Raw genomic sequence first — 14,277 nt, forward strand, 5'->3', positions numbered from 1 at the left:
TGTAGTTTGTCAGTTGTTTTGTCACATGAAAATGGGTTCTATGAAAAAGCATCTGGTTCAGCTCACAACTTAATTGTACAAGAGTTCTGACTCGAGACAACCAATGTGCTTTATGTAAAGCAAGCACTTTATTTGTATTTCACATTTTTATCACATAATATTTAAAATATGTATTAAATGCAAAGATTAAGTTAAATTAATTATATTTGCTGCTTCATAAATGATGATCTTGCATGAAATGGACATTGTTTTGCTATCAGCATGTGAGTTTGAAATACAGTGAACACTAATTTAGTGTATTGCCGTAGCCTTGGTTCCTGCTAAGGACTCATCATTTTTACCCACAACTGCTTTTGCACCATCCATGAAAATGTCAATGAAAAAGGTAGAGTGTCTTACTATCATTATAAATATACTTTTGACCTTGTGGAATCCTGAGATGGTCTAAGGAACTCCCAGTGTTCCACTAACTATGCTTGAGAACCACTGATCCAAACCTATTTTGTGATGAATGGCAGAGTACAGATTAGACAACTTTGTTTGGAATTCTGGGTCCACTGCTTACAAGTTGTGTGACCTTGGGCAACACAAACATTTCTGAGGTGTTTGTCGTCTATAGAGTGGGGACAGTCATAATAACTATCACATAGGGTAGTTGTGAACAGTGAAAGAGAACATGTTATAACCCAAATAGCACATCCCTTGCTTGATATATTTTGACAGATGTCAATGCTATGGTGATAATGACCCAGTTGTTGCATTGTAAAAGAGAGTTAGGTTGTGTGGTTTTGACCAGTTAGAAAATAGAATAGATTATCTTTAAAATACATTCATTGCTGAGATACTATGATTATCTTTAAATTGTAAAAACCATCACCTCCATCATCACAAAACTTAAGATGTAGCTGATATTTTGCATGGGAGGAAGGGAGGATGAAATCTCTCCAACCTCCAAAGAAAGTCAACCCAATAAACACACCAATTGAAAAAAAAATTAGCATGGTATGTAAGAGCAACTGCAAGCCCGCACCTTCTCGCCAGCATGCTGTGTAGTAATCCCTCTGTATGAAAGCCTAATGCCATACTTTTGCCGTGTTTCTAACTTTTTGCGGTGTGGCACAGAGGTTAATGAGGGCTGTGAGCCCTGAGTGCCTGGGTTTGAATTCCAGCTTAGCCTCTCACTAGCAGTGTGGCTCTGGGCATTTTACTTAACCGCCCTGAATCTCAGTTGCCTCATCTGAAAAGGGAGGAAAACATCTGCATCTACTTCACAGAGCAGGTGTGAGTAGTCACATTTATAAAGTGCATAGAACAGTGCCTGATACAGAATAGGTATTCAAAATGTTCACAATTTCCTCTGTCCAAAAAGGAACAAACTTTAACCTCCTAATGGGCAACTCATATATTTCATGTTTTTGTGGACTACACTAGACTTCAGATTTCAAAGATAAATGAACTCATTATATGTCCTTTGAGGTTTTCAAAGTCAAAATGTAAAGGTGTCTTTGGATGAATTGTCAGTGTAGATTGCATAAAGACCTGACAGATATGGAAGAGAAAAAGGTGATATATTCAAATACTTAGCAGGAAGCCATGAGTACTCATCAAACAATAACCACAGAAAGCAATACTGATTCCCAAACAGGAACAGGAGCAGGGACTGGAATCCTTAGCAGGCATTAACTTTTCATCTGCTGGATTATAGGGGATTCAACCAAGTAGAATGACCACAGCATTTTCTCTGGGATCCCTCTAGCTATGTCCATGCATACCGTATCATCCATTTCAGGAGGGAGGAATAGTAAGCATGCTTTTACTGGCTGCTGATTAATTTGTTTTGTCCACTCTCAGTACTGGGAAAGGGATACTTTCCAGAGTGAAGTGAGGAAGTCCAGGGAATTGAGCACAGGAATTCTATCCCTAGCTCCGTATGAACTAGAACTGGCAGAGTAACTCAAACAAGCGACCTAGGTTCTCACCAAAGACAAAGAGTATAGCCCCCATGCAACTGAGCCAAAATATCTATTCTATTGTGAAGCTGGGATTATGGGGGTGAGAAAGAAGGACCATAATTAAAAATGACAGTGAGAAAATATCATCTTACTCCGTGTAAGGATAGATGGGCAGCTTTTGAGTCATCACTGGTAACTTAACTTAAAAAGAAGAAAGAAGAAAGAAAAACTGCTTTCCTCCTGTGAGCGGACACTGCAGGAGCCAATCTAGCTCTGGAGCCACCAGCCGGACTCCTCTGTCCAGCAACTCATCAAAAGCCTCATGAGGTCCCTTCATTGCAAATCCCCTAAGCATTGATCCTCACAAAGGCAGAAACAGTGCAGCTGGGTGTTTTTGTTTGTTTGTTTTTGTTTTGTTTTGTGTATGTGTGGTTGTGTGTGTTTTAACCCCACCAGGAGTCAGGGGCATTGGTACTTAGCAAATCCTTTTTTAATTTGCTCACCGAGAAAATTCAATTGAGATAGCATAAAAGAAAAGAGACCAGTGTGGCACCATTTGTGTAGTCTGTTTTTGAGCTATCACTGAATTTCAATGGATTAAGTGATGGGCAGAATTAGATTTTATTGCTTCTGACTAAGCTTCTATAAAAGAGCCCACAATTCTTTTTTTAAAGCCAGAAATCAAGAAAATGATATATATGAACTATCTGTTTTTCACATGTACCTGCTGAGACCTTCTCTCAGCAGTAGATGGCTAATTAAGCAACACTATATTCTATGCTCAGTGATGATTCAGTTTGGAAACCCCTGGGGGAAGTTAGAGTCATGAATGAAGGATGCCAGTTGAAAAGTAGGGATTTCTGAGAACTGATTGGGAAACAGGCAGAGCAAAATTTACTGCAAGCTTTGAGGCCACAGAGAACAGAGTAAATCAAAATTCAGGCTAATGTTATGTAAGTTTTCAAACTCTGAGTTTCGATTCTCTCACATAAAAAAAAACAGAATAATATTATTTTGCAGGTGTTTTATAAATAAATATTCAATTTATATCAAAAGTTTGGCAACTTAAAGTTAATTCCTAAGACTTAGCGTCACTCTCTTTACAAGGGCATGGTCAAGTTCAGAGGCTTTTGTTGCCAGGCTGCCAGGGTTGGAATCCCACACCTGCCATGTCCTACATCCTTGACCTGGGAGAGGGGACTGCGTTTCATCTGTTTGCTCAGATGTAGCTTCATGCATCTGATGTAAAAGGGTTTTTGTGAGGACTAAATAGAGTATTGTGCAAAGTGTGCTTGTGGAGTTCCTAGGAAAGAACCAGCGTTCTATAATATAGCTCATGCTGTTATCTCCTTAAGAAGCTGAAGGAAACCAGTGGTTTCCCATTTGCAACATGAGTAATTTTGAAAATTTGGCAGCTTTCTCATTTTTGTGTTTTTACATTTTTTTATTCTTGCTTTTCGATCACTTTTGTATTTCATAATTAAGGCTGTTCCAAGGAAATATTAAATATCCTCTATAAATTATACAAACACACACACACACACACACACACATATATACATATATATAATTACAATTACCCCTTCTCTCAAAACTAATGGTAATAATAATAATTAAACTCTAAACATTGTTTTTGTTTTATTGGGTGGGGAGTAAAATGTATAATTTATAATTATAAATTAGTAAAATATATAATTTATATTTATAAATTATACAATAGTATCCCTATAGTTTTTCAGCCCTGCCTTTAGCCTCAATTCTATTTATATTTAATGTGAAGTTGTCACTTTTTAAAATCATATGTCAGGCATTTCTTTACCAAAATTTTCCTCTATCCTACCAAGCACAGCTAGGCTCTCTCTTCTCGCTATGGCCAGGGCACCCTGAACCAAACCTATTTTGTGCGATATAATTCGGTTTTCTTTTTATTTTGAAATAATTTAAAATTTACAGAAAAGTTGCAAGTATAATTTGGAGAACTCCCATATGCCCTTTAACCACATTCACCAATCTTATTCATTTTGCTACATGTGTTTTATAGTTTATTTTTGTGCTATATATTTTATAACACGCATATCAATACTTATAACAAAAAGAATATATGTATATTTTATTCCTTAAGAATAGATTGCATTTACCATGCTTTTTTACCCATTGACTCATACCTACAATAGCTGTCAAGTTTAGGCTATTTAATATGACACGATCATGTTACTTAATCTACCATATTATTCTTGTCCAATTGTTCCAGACATGTCATTTGTAGTTTATTTTATAGCTTCAGTATTGCAAACATTCCAGGACTGTGAACAAATATTGCGTTCAGTTGTCATGTCTTTTTGGTCTCTCATATTTGTTTTTAATTGCTTACATTTGGGTCTTCTCTACTAGACACACTTTTCGAGGGTAGGAAAATCATCAATTTTATTATAATTCTTGAATCTCCTAGCATGGTAAATGGTACAGATAATGCATTTTTCTATATGTTCATTATGAAGGAATAAATAAATAAAGCAGAAAGATTGGAACAAAAATTCATTTGAACAGATCCGACAGACCTTCATCAAAACAATGGCAATATCAACCAGAACCACAAAAGTGAACAAACAGAATCAAACTACAGAAGATCCCTGGGATTCTGCAAGAAACCATCCTGGGGCATTTGTGAATAATCAGAGCTCTTTATTCTTCCGTTTCTCTCGTTAGGTGTGTATCAGAGGGTGGGACTGTGAGTGGAGAATGGCACACACACACAGGCTACTTCAAGAAGGTTGGATTCATGTACCAACTGGATAACCCCTGTACCCCAAGCATACGGCATACTTATTGTTCAGGTCTTTCAGAGTGGTGCTGGAAAATTACAGCTGCAACAATTGAAAGTATGGGTGTTACAAATCTGTTTTATAAAGGCTAATTAGAGTTGATGGTGCAAAATATATGAGAATGGATCAAAGCATGTTATTGAAATTAGCTGGAAGTTTAGCTGCGATGCCCAAGAATATATATATTGGTATTTGAGTGAGAATTAAGAGACTAGGAAGAGAGAAAGAAAGCATAGAGGAGAAAGAGAGAATGAGATGAGGATAACAACACAGGCTACAAATTATAAAGGACAGGAACATAAGGCAAGATAAGGGGCGTGTGTTGAATATGGTTTTCATTAGTAGGGTTCAGATCATGCCTGGGAATAAAGAGGTATGCTATCCAGCACTGATTTGATAAGCAACACTGAGTTATTCAAAGTTTTAAATAGGAGTTTATTTGATAAGAATGGTGCTTTAATTAAATGAAGATGGATCTATCTTCTAGGAAGAATGTAACCCATTCCTATTTTATAAAACATAAGACAATAAAAATGGTGTTTTGAACACTTACATCAACATTCTGTAGTTCATATATATGGCTGTGATATTACTCTTCTAATAGGTATTTCATAGCTATTAAAACTTAAGAAAAATTGTTTGGGGTTATATTTTTAATGATAAATTTGTTACAACCTTTGAGATTTTTCATATCCCAAATCTGAATATCTGCCAAACTATAGGAAAAGAAAGGGAGAAAGAGGGAAAAGCATCTCTGTTACCATAGTTACTATGAAGTTCTTTCTCCCCCATTAACTGAAAAATGAAACAACAAAAAACAAAAAGGGAGGTAAATTTATCTTCAAGTCAGCAATAACTTAGGGGAAGGAAATGCAATAGATTCAGAACTGTGGGAATGTTAATGATTGGCTCATTCTTTTTCCCCCCTTTATTGATTAAGATATTACAAATGTGTCCTTATCCCCCCAATGTCCCCTCATCCCCCCAATCCTGCCCTCACCCTCACCCCCTGTTGCCCACATCCATCGTTTATGCTTATATGCATGCATACAAGTCCTTTGGTTGATCTCCCCCCCTCACCCCTGCCTTCCCCTATCTTCCCTCTGAGTTTTGAGCATCTGATCGATGTTTCTCTGTCTCTACATTTGTTTTTGTTCATCGGTTTATGTGGCTCATTCTTTCTGAAATGTGTACAAGGAGGGGGAAAGTGTGTATTTCAAACAACAGTGGTGATGACATGGAATATTATTGTTTTCATGCCAAATAAGTTCATAATTAGAAAGAATCATGAGAACTATTAACAAGCCACACACACCCCTTGCATTTCTCCCTCCCTGTCTGCTCTGCTCTCCTACAAAAGCAGGCACAGCGGGAGGTCTATTAATGAGTGTCAGCAAGAGCAGATGGATACTTCCAGACTCCAGACCACCAGTTGTCATGACAATTTGATGTGATTCTTTAGGTCAGACATTGGCTAACTATCACACCAACTTATTTCTTCCTTGGAGTGGGAGACTAATATGTCTCAACCAGCTTTTCCTATGAGAGTTGCTTTTTCCATTTGTTCTCCCATGGGATTTTATTATAATCAGGTTGATGCAGAGATGGCCTCATCCTCTAGTCCTTCTAATTTAAAGTTATAGAATTGGCCCAGCCAGTTTGGCTCAGCAGAGAGAGTGTCTGCCCGCAGACTGATGGGTCCTGGGTTTGATTCCAGTCAAGGGCACATGCCCAGGTTGATGGCTCAATCCCCAGTAGGGGGCATGCAGGAGGCAGCCAATTAATGACCCACTCTCATCATTGGTGTTTCTATTTCTCCCTCTCCCTTCCTCTCCGAAATCAATAAAAATATTTAAAAAAATAATTATAGAATTTCACAATGCAGAAACTCTGACAAAAGTCTGTATGTGGAGGATGTGTCTCAGCTAATCCCAAGGCTTACAAGGTAAAATTCAATACACCATCCTCTTCTTCCATTATATCTGCCTTTATTGCTCTTCTGTAGATACATTACATGTGAGCTCAGAGGAACTGAAGAGCAGTTTATTCAATTGGAACTTGCTCATGTATGACACTCATCCCTTCATTTCTCCTTCTTTTATGCATCCATGTCATTTTGTTAGGATTGAACATATTACATCTCAATAATCTAATTAAATATCTTCTCCCTTATATGGTGAGCTTGTTCTTCTTTATGAGATACACTTTCCAATAATGTAGTCACTTGCCACATGTGGCTATATAATTAGAATTCATATAATAATCTTAAATTTTCTTCTGTCACCCCAGCCGCATTTCACGTGATCAGTGGTCACATGTGGCTAGTGGTTACCATATTGGGAAGAAATTACATAGAACATTTCTATCACTACAGAAATTATAGCTGGATAATTCCAACCTAGACTTTTTCTACTTAAAAGATTGTCCATGGACCAGCATCAGCAGCTCCTACTAGAAATGCAGAATTCTGAACCCCACCCACAAACCCAATCTGCGATTATGACGTGACAGGGACCTTTGTATGTACGTTAAAGTGTGTACAACACTGGTCTACCTAAAATCATAGAATCCAGCAAGTGTGTTTGAATGGATATTAAAATGAATGAAATACCCTATTTCTTTTTACATACAAGGGGGGGGGAGTCGATTTAGTCCAATGACTCAGTTTTAGGTTAGTATCAACTATGTCTTCATAGCATCCTTATTTCACTTTCAATAGCACTGTATTTTTAGGGAGCATATAAAAAGGATTAGGCTATGTAAAATATGTATTTGATATATGACTGAATTAAGTATTTTACATTTCCAGCCACTATTTCAGGGTACCTTATTCATCAAAATATATTAGCATGTCTCTATAATCTCTAAGTGCCATTTCTTAGCTATTGGTTCTAGGGGTGACAGTCACGGTGATGTTTCTAGGAGCCTCAAGAGAAATGCAGAATGATCTATCCAGAAATATTTGTGGGGAGTTAGTCATGGGAATTTAAGTGTGATTGAGTAGGGAACTGCAGGGTATATCATTTTCTCTCTCTTCTGGGACCTTAAGGGAGAAAAGACATGTCAGGGAAAATTCCTCTTTCTTTGAAAATATTATAGATATTAATCTTGAATGCTTTGTTGTATATATACTTTGCTAGGCTGAAGGACCTGTGTTGAAATAAAGATTGTTAGGGGGAAATCCTTTATACTTATATGTATTGATATTATCACCATGGCTCATTGAATATTGTAACTTATAGATTTTTTTTAAAAAAATCAATTTTTGTTTTCATACTACTTGCTCCATCTCCTTTTGCTTGAATGAGTATATAGGGTTTATCTGTATTGTTATTTGAGTTTCTAGGGGACATCCCATTTCCTATATTCTGAGGAAAGGTCTCCAAATCATATTTTGAATATGCATGTGTATGTGTGCATGACTGTGTGTAAATCCTGTACTGTTTTTAAAAAATTGTGTCTGGACACTATCCTTGTCCCAGCCTGAGCTGGAAAGATGAAAGTGATGATAAGACTATATGGCAGAGAGGCATAAATAATAAAAGTCTTCTGCTGAAAGCAGGAATTAATATAGATGCTTTACTAAACCACGACTATCACAAGATTATTTGAGTCACAGCTCACCTATTCACCAGCTATGTGACCTCAGATATATTATTTAGCCTCTTTTAGCCTCCATTTTTTTCAAAAATAAAACAGACATAATAATACTTTTTCATGGGATTGTTGTAAGAATTAAATAATGTAATATAAATCAGATGCTTAATTTCTAACTGATAACAGTCTTGCTGTTTATACTTTTGGCTGTATTCACTCTGAACACAAAGCTCACACACTAATAGGGCTTGCCCTATCTAGGTGTTTACATAAACCTGAAGAGTTTCTGTAACTCAGCACCTTTTGAATATGTCAAAGAAGCTATAAATATATTAATAACCCCTTGTTCTAGAAAGAGGACTACAAACTACTTATTATGGTTTAATAGTAAAACTGTTTGCTATAGTTTAATAGGGGTCCATCATAAACTGTTATGATATCTGAATGATTAGGCTCTTAATTGGTTTCATCCTCATTTGGGGAACGGCCATAGCCCATAACTATTCTGATGAAAGGAAGTCTCAGTTCTTTATCTGTCTTGCTCCAAGTTTTGGCCTAGTTTTTATTTGTCTGTTTGATGTTTACTTAAGTTCTTTCCTAAATCCTGAGTTCTTGTTTATACACTTGAATGCTTTGCTGACCTGTCCCATCACTGAAAACACCCTCAAGCCAGAGTCTTATTTTTCATGGAATCATTGTTTGCTCATATTCAAGGACCCCGCCGCTGTTCGATGAGTAATTAAGATGGCAAATCTATGTAGACACAAGTCCTCCAATAGCCAAAGTAAAATCAGGAAAGGAGCAGGCATCACAGTGATAAGTCAAGCCAGTCCACCTCCTGGAGCCAAAGGAAACACGTTTCCCCAAATTGCTTTAACTACAGAACAGTAGAAATGCCATGTGAGAGGTGATGGTATTGCTTTCATTAAACAAATGCAAGTGGGATGTCACATGATAAAAGGTCCATGAAGAAATATGATTCAAATCAAGGAGTGTATCATTGGCTGGATGGTGGCAATATTTATGAGTGGATGTATATATTGTTTTCACTGTTTTCTTACAGTTCCCAGAATATTAGTATCTCTTTGAAAACTAAGAGTATTCCAGATGAGACACCGCTACATCTTTTAATAGCGGTGGTGGGAATGGTGTGTGCCATATTATCTTAGGTTCAGCTCAGCGAATGTTGAAGCATCAGGACATTCTCCGTGCTCTCAGGGAACTTAGAATCCTGAGGCAACATAGTGTGCACACCCTCTGGAATCTGCCTGCTTGTATTGAAATTCTCACTAATTATGGAACCTCTTTGGGCCTCAGTTTCCTCATCTGTGAAATGGAGATGACAATAATAATAATCCTACTCCATAGAGTTGTGAAGATTAACTGAGTTTCTATATGTGAAGAATACCTGCCACACAGAAAATTCTATATTGGAATTTGTTGTTGTGGGTGGGTAGCTGTTGAATTAACATCTCAGCTAGAACACAGGTCCATGGCAGTTCCACCTGGGCATGTTCCCATGACACAGAGAGCCAGAGAAAATAGTAGAGACCTAGGCTTGCACTGACAGATGATCACATCTACTCCATTCTAGTGATCAAAGCAAGTCCCCTGGCCAAGCCGAGTCAGAACAGGGACAAAATTAAACAGGGACGAAGAAGCAGGTTTCTTACTGCTATCTTCCCAATGTCTTTATGCAGAACACCAGGAGGCATATTGGGTTTTTCTCAGGATTATGTAAAGCATGTAAATGCATGTGTGTCTGTGAGAAGGTGCTGGGTAGAATGGGGGAAATCTCATTACTTTCTCTCATGCAGTTGTGACATCATCCGCAGGGTAGAAATCAAATCTTCTGTCTACTTTGTTTAATTTTTGCATTTACAGTAATACATTGTGGATATTGATGTAGCAACGGAAAATAACCTGACATTCCAACTCTTCACATGGTGTGATTAAAGGAACATTGAATAATGAGAGGCTCTCCTAGGCTCCAGCACTTTCCAAAGATGATGTAACTAGATTCTGAGTCATCTTAAATTAAGCCACTGAATTCTTCACCCACTTGTCTCTGACCATGTCCCCAATAGTGGTATGAGGCCCTGCTGTGTACCTAACACTGTTGAGAGACACTGTGTAAGTAGTTTAGTATTTAGGGTCTTTTTTCTGACAGCTTGGATTTAGAGAATTTTGTTTAGATAGCACATGTATGTTTATGTTATATATCATATGATGTGTGTAGAACATATATAAAATAAATAGTTTCATATTCATCTCCTGGTGAACCTCTTCAGAGAGATGATTTGTTCAGAGTAGACCTCCAAAATCATTTACTAAATGAATGACCATTCTCTGGTACTTATCCTTCATTTACTTTTTAATCAACATGTATTTGTTAACATTGATGTAAGACCAGTTGTGCATTTTCTCAAAGCCATGAAAGATATAGGTAGGAGGAAATTATGAAATTGAAATTAACTAGTTAGCTTTCTTTTTACCTCCGAAGCCCTGAAACCTCACAGTTTGGAACATAGACACCAGGGAAGCAATATTTGCAGCTCGCCTTCTTTCCTCCTGGTAACAAAACTGAGCCTCCGTGTTTCAAACAAAGTAGAACAACTCTGTCACCACCCTTTGCTTCTTGCCATGTGTAGAGAGTCATAATCCAACACTTGCTATTCTTGTCACAATAGCTCTTGTCTCAGGAATTCAATTTTCAGTGTCTCATGAATTTAATACCTGCACTATTATCAGAAGATTTGTAATAACTCATACAGCTGAACCTTTTCCAAATTTCCTGTTCATCTTAATCTTTCCACCCTTGCACCTGGGTGTAGAGGAGGGCCTTGTAAAAAGGCATTCCCCCACTGTGTGCTGCAGTTGCAGTGTGACCAAAACACAAGATCTCAGATGTGTCAAGGAGAAGACGGCTGCTGTTGACTTTAGACAAAGATATGGGGAGCAGTAAGCTAAGGACATGTATATCATCTGAGCTCTTGGGGGAACTGTCCCTGAGGACAGGGTTATTACTGGCTTTTCCCTTTAATTCCCAAAGCTCTTTTTCATCACAGCAGTACCTTACACCTACTAAACCAGCGATACCTTCTAGCAAACTCCCTACCTATCCCGCTTTCAAAATCTGTTCTTTTTTAAAGTAAACAGCTAAATTTCAGAATCTAATTTGAGAAACACTCCACCTCTCAGCAATTTGCAGGCAACTAAGATCTACCTTGAGCCCAGGGAATATGTGCAAATTCTCTGCCTTGGGTTGCCGATGTCTTTAGCTCTCTCCTGTGCTAGAACATGCCCCATCAGGCAGATATTGCGAAGAGGATTATGGTACTTAATTTCCAGGAACAGATAAGGGGGAGCGGAGTCAGTCATCTCACCTATCTTGAGGCCAAATTATGTTTTCAATCCACAAACTAATCTCTTGATTTTTCCACAGAATTGTTTCAGAAGAATTATATAGTAATCACAGAGACTTAATTTTACACCTGTCTAGTTTATTATCACTTTAGCTGGAGAATACTTAGTTCATATGTATAAAATTACAAAATAAAAGTAATGAGTGCAGAATAAATGCACATATTAACTTTAAATTCATAATTCCTTTATTAGAACAAAATTTGAAATCAGCATTGATATCTAATTACTAGTATTTGTTTTACCTTGATTCTATATCAAAAAGGAACTATGAATTTACCTAGATTAGAGTTTGGTAATAAAACTTTCTAAAGGCATTACAGTGCAACTTTAAGATGCATTTTTTATAAATATAATAATACAGAAGTGCATTTAGTAAGAAACCGTTTCTCCCTTCCTTTCTTCCTTTCCTCCTTTCTTCCTTCCATCTCTTTAACTTTCCTTTAATCAATATATCCTATTGATTGCCTGCTATGCACTAGCATTTGTTAACAATTTAAAATAGAATTACCATCACGTGACATTTTAAAATTACATGTGTTTTTTAATTATTGATAAAGTAAAGGTTAGAGTAACATACCTAAAAGTTATAACCAAGCCTAAAGCATCTATAATGTGATGTCAGTGTGGGTGGTTGTGTGTTTCCTTGCTCTTGTGTAACTCACTCTTATGCCATTGGAAGAGCAATCACAGCGCAGCTGTGTTAAACCTTCTCAGAATCTGATTGAACATGACACACTTTCATAGCCTGTGCTTACTCATAATTTTATGTGAACAGACTTGGTCAGGAATGATTTGAAAAACAAAGAGAAGTATAGGATAACAATTTTGAAAATTGGAAACACCTTTAAAAACTGTTTAAATATAGACACCAAAATGACAGGAGTGATTTTATTAGAACATCCGACACATGCACTCAAATGCAATTCAGTGTAACACAAAATTAATGCATTAGCACTTCCCTTTGTGTTGAAAATTTGACATTAAATATAATTGATAATTCCATTGATTTGCAGGACATTTTAATACTGAGTATTATAAATAAAATAGGTTTTTTTTTGTTATACTTAGGATAGCCAACCACCTTGCTTTGCCTGGGCCTGTAGGACTGGGGCGGTAGGACACAGATGAGGGGCAGGCTATGTGTTTCAGGGACCTGGGGAGCTCTGGGCAAACCGCACATTGGTCACCCTAGAGCCTCCACTAAACCATGTAGTTTCATGAGAAATAATTTTACAAAACTATCCTTCGGAGTTCTATGTCCTTTAAAAATCTATAATGAATTGCAACAAGTTCCCTTAGTCCATTGGGTTTTAGTTCCAGCTATGAATGATAATCATTGCAGGATAATTAAAAAAATGATGCTCAGGTCCACCCAAGACCAATGACATTGGAGTCGATACATTTTAGAAGCTCCCAGGTAATTCTAATGTGTGGCAGAGCCAAGAACCACTGCTCCTGGGTTCCTCCAAATGCCAGTCCACATGGTAAAGCCCAGCCTGGCTCTAGTTTGCAGGTAGAGCACAGCAGAGTGCAGAAACTATCCCCGTCCAGGACCTAACCTTACTGTGCCACTTATGTGAACTTACCCAGTGGTGCGTGGGGGAGGCCTTATTTTTTTTTATGAAGCCTGCCCCTCCCCTCTACAGTTCTCCTTGTAGCAACCATGTATGTTGATATGAGATCTGAGTTCTGGAAACTGTTTTATAAACTGAAAAGTCAGTTTTAGATTTCAGGATTACAAAAAAAATGACTAAACATCTCTAGAGAATATAAATTGTGATTTGTTTAACTGTTAAACTCCTAGTGCCAAGCACACAATGTTTAATTTATTTTTCAAATCTTAGAATCTTTCATTTACTGATTTTTCTTAAACAAAGAATTAAGGGTCTTCATCCAAGGGGTTCATTTATGTTTCCAACACTCATCAAATATTTATTATCACGTGCTATTTGGTCCAGCCTTTGTGAAATGCACTATGGGGAATATTAAAAATATAATAAAGTACCGATTTCAATTTGATAAATGCTCTAATTTGTCAGAGTAGCTCTTTCTTGATTGCTATCATATTTTATGTTGTATAAATTATCACACACTTTTCTAAACTCTTACAAAATTTTATTTACTTCTTATTATAAACGTATGCCTTAGGGAATATTGTCATCAGCCCCGTTTTACAGTTGAGGAAAGTGGGAACATAAAGAAGTTAATTAAACCGTTAAGGTCACAAAGCTAGTAACTGGGGGGACTGGATTTCAAACAGAGGCAATGGTGGGGTCCATGCCCTTAATCCCTGCTTTATACCACCTCCTGTCAGAATGGAAGTTGACAGAAGACTACGCTGAAACCCACCGGAAGGCTTTACATTAGAAAAGGAAATGGAAGTATGTAAGATACTCTCTCCCACCATACTTAAAGATTCTTCCTGGTGAGTGGGAGCAGGAGATATGAGTCCAGACTTGGTCACCCATGAAGTAGACTTT

This window comes from Myotis lucifugus, unplaced genomic scaffold (genome assembly GCF_000147115.1).
Source record: "Myotis lucifugus unplaced genomic scaffold, Myoluc2.0 scaffold_303, whole genome shotgun sequence".
NCBI classification, from domain to species: Eukaryota; Metazoa; Chordata; class Mammalia; order Chiroptera; family Vespertilionidae; genus Myotis; species Myotis lucifugus.